This window comes from Rhinolophus sinicus, linkage group LG01, assembly GCF_036562045.2.
Source record: "Rhinolophus sinicus isolate RSC01 linkage group LG01, ASM3656204v1, whole genome shotgun sequence".
In the NCBI taxonomy this organism is placed as follows: domain Eukaryota; kingdom Metazoa; phylum Chordata; class Mammalia; order Chiroptera; family Rhinolophidae; genus Rhinolophus; species Rhinolophus sinicus.
Window position 1 is genome coordinate 57,071,346 of NC_133751.1, and position 7,781 is coordinate 57,079,126.

Genomic DNA, 7,781 nt, shown 5'->3' on the forward strand with positions numbered 1-7,781 from the left:
TGAATTGTGTCCCCCTAAAATTAAACTACGTTGAGGTCCCAGCTCCCAGTATCTCAGAATGAAATGTTATTTGGAAATAGGGTCATTGCAGATCTAATTAGTTAAATTGACAAGAGGTCCTACGGGAGCAGGGTGGGCCCTACTCTGATATGACTAGTGTCCCTATGAGAAGATGGTGATGTGGAAACAGATGAAGAGGACTCCATGTGATGACAGAGGATTGAAGTGATACATTTATAAACCAAGGACTACCTGAGGCTATCCAAAGCTAGGAGAGGCATGAGACAAATTCTCCTTGAGCATTCTCAGAAGAAACCAACACTGCTGATACCTTCATTTTGGACTTCTTGTCTCCAGAACTGTGAGACATTAAATTTCTCTTGTTTAAAGCCACCCAGTTTGTGATACTCTGTTTTGATAGCCCTATACACCTCCTCCCCTTCCACTCCTACCCCCAGTCCCCAACTTACTCATCACCAGGCTTTTTCTCACCATGCTTTCCTGATCAGGCCTCCTCGTCATCCTTATGACAGGCCAGAGCAGAGCAGACTAGTCCACCCAGAACTGGGCCTTCCAGCAGACCAGGCCCTGTAGACTCACAGACTACTAGGTCTGGAAGGGACCTTGTCAATCCCACCAGGTAGCTATCCAGCCTCTTTAACAACCCCAACAGCCAGGAGCTTACCACTCCACAACACAACTTATTTTATCTTTGGACAGCTCTGACTAAGGAAGTGCTTCCTTAGATTGAGCTGACATCTGGTTCCCAGCAATGCCTGGCCACTGGTGTAGGAGGTGGGAGGAGAGAATATGGATGGGGGAAGGGCTGTCTCTATCATCCCCGGATAGCAGTGATCTTACTCAAGTCTCCTATCTCTGGGCTCCAAATCTCATCTCCCTTAACACAGCCTCGTGCTTAGTGCTTCAAGGGACAACGCTCAGTTTATTGTCCTTAGAACTCTGCTCCTCAGGAACCACTTCAGGATTCCTGAAAACAATTCTTCTTCTTCTTTTTTTCATTTTTATTAAAGTTTATTGGGGTGACAATGGTTAGTAAAATTACATAGGTTTCAAGTGTACAATTCTGTATTACATCATCTGTATATCACATTGTGTTCACCACCCAGAGTCAGTTCTCCTCCCATCACCATCTATTTGACCCCGTTTACCCTCATCTACCACCCACCCTCCTCCCCTACCCTCTGGTAACCACTAAACTATTGTCTGTGTCTATGAGTTTTTGTTTCTTTGTTTGTCTTATTCCGTTGTTGCTTTCAGTTTTATATCCCATGTATCAGTGATCCTCAAAACAATTGTTTTTATTGCCTGCCCTCAGGCTGTAGGTGAGTTCCTGGCATGGAACAGGGCCTCGGTAAAGGAATGAATGCTGAATGGAAATAATGGAGGGGAAAGTGAGCAGGAAGCCAGAAAAGCAACAACTTTGCCACTCAGATTACACTGTGTTTCCCAGAGATGTTCCCAGGCAAAGGCCGCCACAGCCACCCCTTGGCACCTCCCTCTCTCGGTCCTACCTCTGTTCCTAGCCACAGGTTTCCCTCTGCCCAGTGAATCTGACATCACAGCCTGACAGCTCTGCCCAGCCCCTAGGGCAGTCACCTCCCTTTCTGAGTCCTTTTCACCACAGGTTCCAACATTTGTCTTTCCTGCCCTGCCAGCAGGAGCTCAGGTCAGCGGTGGTAATCCTGTTTTCCAGGGAATACATAGTAAAACTTCCCTTCATGTTCTAAATTATTGAGCAGATTTGCTTTGTTTCTGCTTATGCCCTGCTGTCATCTCCCTGGCCCTAACTGTGACTGGGTCCTTAATTAAGCACTGTCTTGCTTTGAGACCCTCTAATGAAAAGGGCTGCCACAGTATGACATGATGTGTTTAATTACAGTTAATAAAAAGCACTGGAACAAGAGGTGGTGAGGAGTTCTCTGAAGAATCTTGAAAAAATGTTTCCCTCATCAAAAGTCAAAATTTGCCTCTTGTATTATTTCTTCCACTCCCAACCCCATTCAAAGTGGATGCAGATGAAGAGAACTTTTAATGTTTTAAAACATAATAAAATATTAGTTTGACTACAAGAGTGCCAGTACAACTTTTCTTTATATTATAGTGTAATTGAGCCACTTTATTTCTCACTGTGGCCCAAAGAAGATTTCCAAATGCCTCTAAACAGAGCTCTCCTTCTATGCCTCTGCTGAGATCTGCTCTTGTAGGAAAACATCTGGACCAAATAGCCCAAGCACTAAATCTCACTGTATTTGTTATATTTCCTGTGTGTCCAGGATTTGGCAGCCAGGAGATGGATTGTGGAATGGAATCTTCCATTCTGATTTCCGTGTTTGGAGGTAGCTACTGAGCTCAAGGCAAATCATATATTTAAAAACATATACCTCTTTAAGGATTGTCTGAAAATCATTTCTGCTCTCTTTTTGAAGACTTCATCATAGTTGCCTAATTCAATGCTATATATAGGGAGAAGGAAAGGAGACACTTTTCATGTACTCCCTTATGAGGCTGAGCCAGTTGGCTCTCCGCTCATTGAAATAGGCTACTGAGGTCTGCACCAGTTGGTTTCTTACCAACACCAGAATTCTAAAGCTGGAAATGGTTTCTGTGGCTGGCTCCACCCAACCTACCTAAGTTAGCAACCAGGGTTCAGTGAGCAGAGACTTGATAGTGTCCACCCCCCAACCTCTGGAAAAATACTCAAAGGTGTGACTTAATAACTACTGTGTCAGCAGCAGCTCAGCTCTTTCCTTGCCAAGAATAGCACATTGTTCTTTTTCTTTTCAGGTAATCCCTCCACAGGACATGAAAATCACAGATTTTGTAATTCATGGTAGAAATTCATGGTAGCAGATGCAAGATTATTTAAGTAAATACAAAAAGTATTAGAAAGAGAGAGAGAAAGCCAAGAACAAAGATAAAACATTTTCTGCTTCACAAAATGGCTTTGATTTGCAACTGTGGGACTCTACTTGTTCTCTTCTCTTCAAAGATATCTACCAGAAGGATGCCTTCGTCTCACCACAAAAGCCTTCAAGTTGCCAAAATACTTTTCTGAGGCGTCTGTACACCTGTAGATTACACAAAGTTTTCATTAGTTCCTAAGTGTTTTCCAACCCTTTAAAAACTAGTTAAGTCAAGGGAAGCTAGAGAAGTACTTTCTTCAAAACCTATCTGACAAAAATAGGGAAACAAAAAAGAAGGCAGAATAAGTAGTACGAGGAACCTTGGAATGGTGAGTAGGAAATATACATTATTTTCTTGGCTAATCTACAAATATATCTTGTGCCTGCCAGACATCACTCAGTTTTCTGTGACTGTGAATTTTTCATAAGTGTCAGCTGGTCTGTTTCGTAAATTATTGCAAGAAACAAGCGATGCCCTATTTTGTAATTTCATTTTGCTAATTTTGCCAGATTCTATTGCATTTTATCGTTCTGTGAACTCATAAAGGAATAAGGAATATAGACTTTGATTCAGAACATATGTGATGTAAAGACTGTATGGTCATTGTTTACACTAGGAAGACTTTCTACTTTAAAAACTGTATTTACGTCCCTTGCATTTGTTCTAGTTTGACATTTCGCAAATATGCAATCTTATCATTATTGGTCTAGGTACCAATCTCCATTTGCTTTACTATTCATTCAAGTTCATACTGCTCTCATACTACAAAAACAATGTTTTGGTTGTGTAATGAACCTTAATTTACAGATTTGATTCTGCTTTGCCAGACACAGTGTTAGGCATGGGTAAACACTTAGACCCTTCTCTCCTTTTGTCTTTTGCTCGAGGAACTGAGTCGTTAGTGACTGTTCCTTGCATAAGATAAAGTCCAAACTCTTTGGGCCTTCAAAGTTAGGCTCCATCTCTTTTTCTAGGCTCCCTGTCTTTTCATGTCCACTTTCTTTCTCCCTATGTTCTTCACACTAGTCAAACTATCCTTCGAAGGGGCCAAAGCACCCTGTGCTCCTTCTTTTTTTCCCATGCCTTTACTAATCCGTGTGAAATGCCATCCCTTATTCTTGTCCTGGAATTTCTCCCCCAGATCAAAGGTTGCCTACTTCCCCACTCCACTCAGGCCGACTGGTCTTTAGCTCCACTGAGATTCTGAGAAACTGTTTGCATTCCTCTATCTCAGATTATCATAATTCTCTAGGTGTCTCTCTCTCCCATTGTGGCCTATTTCTCCGAACTCCCCAACAGCATAACTTAATGAATGTAGTGTTTGTCCATGAGAAGCCCTTGATAAGTGTTGGGCACATCAAGCAGTAAATGAATAAACTATTCTGAAATTTCCTCCCCAAATAATGGTGCCCTTAAAAACATCAGTTACTTGGAAAAATGACCTGATTATGTATCTTATTCTACGTGGCAGAGTGAGGTATTAACAGTTATAATGCTAGAAAGGAAGTAATAGAAATAAGACAGACTACTAAATAGAGAAGTTATTAAGGGAGGAGGTTATCCTGTCAACAGTCAAAAATCTTTATTGAGGGCTTGCTATATGCCAGGCCTTTTCCTAGGTCCCAACTATTCTTTGGTTTCATAAATTGAACTATAGCAGGTATTTTCTTTCTTTTCATTTAGAGTTCAGAATACTTAGTAAAAAAAATTCTTTGTTATTAGACACACACACACACACACACACACACACACTAGTTTTAATTGGGTCTCTCTGAGCTTTGGTTCTGTGCTCTGTGAAAGCAGTGATGTATTTTCCTGAGGTATTTGTGTCAGTCAGGTGTTCTCATTAAGTGGGCCTGTGCTCCAGATAGGATTCCAAACCCTCAATGTTCTCCTGTGGCTAAGGCAGGTGGGGGGTAGAGGATTCCTCAGTAGGAAACACAAAGCTCTCACAAGAGCAATTGGTGTCTAGTTGTTTTCTCCTGTGGACTGGAAGTCAGGAGAAAGCAAGGTAAAGGAGACTGCTGAGAAAAGCTCATGCTTGGGAAACCCGCAGCAAGGGCCACGTGGGTTGGTGGAATGTACAAACATTTTCATCTGTGAAATATGCAGTTGGGAAATGATGAAGGTTTCCAATAATCTTTTTTTTTTTTAAATATCTCCTATCAAGGACATTCTAGGGCACAAAAGAATTTGCTTCTCACAGTTTCTCTTACTCGTATATGGGGTTTTCTAGGCAGCATCTTTAATTGAATTGAGTTAAAAATAAAGCCAAAACTAGCTTTGTTCCTAGAATATTTTTTAAATTTATTTTTTAAATTTATTGGGGTGACAATTGTTAGTAAAATTACATAGATTTCAGGTGTACAATTCTGTATTACATCATCTATAAATCCCATTGTGTGTTCACCACCCAGAGTCAGTTCTTCTTCCATCACCATATATTTGCCTAGAATATTTTTTAACTGTGGCCCCAGTGGTGTTGTGTTGTAGATGACTAATAAGTTTTTTCTAATTGCCTGTCATTAGTTGTTATCTACATGGAAACCCAACTGTGTCCAAGATAGGGCCCTTAGTTGACATTAATTTTATCAAGGTCCACCCTACCCTAAATATTCCAACATTCTTAAGTATACTGCTCAGCTGTGCTTGTCAAAGGCAATTGCATTTGTCACATTTCACATTAGAGTCCAGAAACATGTTTGATTCTGTTCTAGGATTTACTCAGTTCAGGATTGTGGAGCTTTATGGGTGACCATAGCTGAAACTCACTTTGATCTTGCTAGATTCTTCCAAATATGAAACAATGAATTAAGCCTGCAGGAAAAATACCCTGACTTTTCACGGTCAAAGATAACTCATAAAAACATTAACTGCTTTTGTTTCATGTTTCCTTTCCCTCCATGGAGGGACACAGAAATAAAAAAAATAATTTCTACAGAGTGGGCAGGAATAAAATCTTCTGGTTAATCAAGTTAGCATACATATTAAATGTGATATAATAAAATTAAGCCAATGCTAAAATAACTCTAAGCAGAATTTAGCACGAATGTCTTTTACTTCCCCTACACAGGCATTGAACTCCACTTTCAATCTTTCCAGGCTCTGGGATCGGGCCAAGTCCTTCCCTCCTGGGACAGCTGCTTTCAGGGGCCAACTAGGCTAGTGGTGCTTCTCTCCTAGCTCAGCCAGCTTTCAGATAGTTTGAATGGTATGGTGGACAGCCCTTTCACACGCAAGGCCAGTGCTGCTCACTAGGCCTCCCATCCCTGTCACTGTCAGACTCCCTGGGACATGCAGCCTCTTTCTCCACTGTCATCTTCAGGAATCTCAGTGTTCTCCTCAGCCCTGTCTGTTGGGCACTTCTGTCTCCATTCCTCACAAACAAACTGTTTATACTCTGGGCAATCATCAGAATATTTGATAACCAAAGTAGTGTGGGCTGGTTCCAATCAAGCAGAAAGGAAAATGTTCATCCTGCAAGTGTGGGTTCATATAATTCATAGAGTCTTCTGCATTACCAAGTGTTACCCCTTTCCTTTCTGGGCTCACTGCGGGGAACCAGGAGTGGTCAAGCAATGGGGAACCCTGGAGGCTCAGAAAGCGGATGCTTACCAAGTGGTACTGCTGTGCTAGTACACGCAGCTGAGTATCAGCTGGGCTGAGACCGCAGGTGACTTTCCAGAATGTTGCCCGCATTCCTTCTCGCCTTAACAGAATTCTGGTTTTTCTCTCCTGTGCAGCTCTTACAAACTATAGCTGGCAGTTCGCCCATGTGCCATGGAGCACAGGGCTGGGAAGGGGTGTCGCTTTCTCCTTGACTCTCAAGGCTGCTTCCTTCATTATCACTCCCCCTACCCTGACCCATCCCAAAGATAAAAACTCCTTCTTTACTACATATCCCCCGTCTGCGCCTTGCAGCTGCTGCCATCTGATAAGCTCCTGTTGCTCTCTATATTTCATCAAGAACTTTGGCCCATAATTTTCTCATTTGACAAATATTTATTAAGTGTTCACTGTGCCAAACAGTGTGCTGTATGTACAAAGATGTGTAAGTCATGATTCTTATCCTTAAAGCTAAGCTCATATTTTAACAAAGAAGTATACAACAGTTACCACACTAGATGGTAAATGCCTAAATGCACATACAGTACTTAGAAGCATGGAAACATGGACATAGGGAAATGGTTTGTGCATTGGTTTCCTGTGGCTGCTGTAACAAAGTACCACCAACTGAGTGGCTTAAAACAACAGAAATTTGTTCTCTCACAGTTCTGGGGCCAGAAGTGCAAAATCAAGGTGTCAGCAGGGTTATGCTCCCTCTGAGACTCTGAGTAGAATCCTTACTTCCTCTTTCTAGCTGCTGGTGGAGGCCATTATTTTTTGGCATTCTTTAGTTTGCAGCTACATCTCTGCCTCCATTGTCACATGGTGTTCTCCCTGTATGTTTCTGTCTTCACATGGCATTTTCTTCTTGTAGGGACACCAGTCGTATTGAATTAGGGTCTACCCTCATGACTTCATCTTAATTTGATTAACTAAGCAAAGACTCTATTTTCAAATAAGGTTGGAATTTCAACATATCTTTTCAAGGGACACAATTCAACCCATACAGTTGGGTAGGAAGGGAAGCAAGGGAATGGCCAGAGGAGGCTGACTAGACAGAGCTGGTGAACTCATAAATTGGACTTATCCAAGTACAGCAGGGGAAGGAGAAGGGTCATGTCACCTGGAGTGAAGTGTACAAATGGACTGAGGCCTGAGAGGAGGGCACCTTTGGGAAACCGCAGGTGATTTTCCCAGCAGGTGTAAGGATCTATGCTCACTAGAGACAAGAGATGATCCTAAAATGTAGC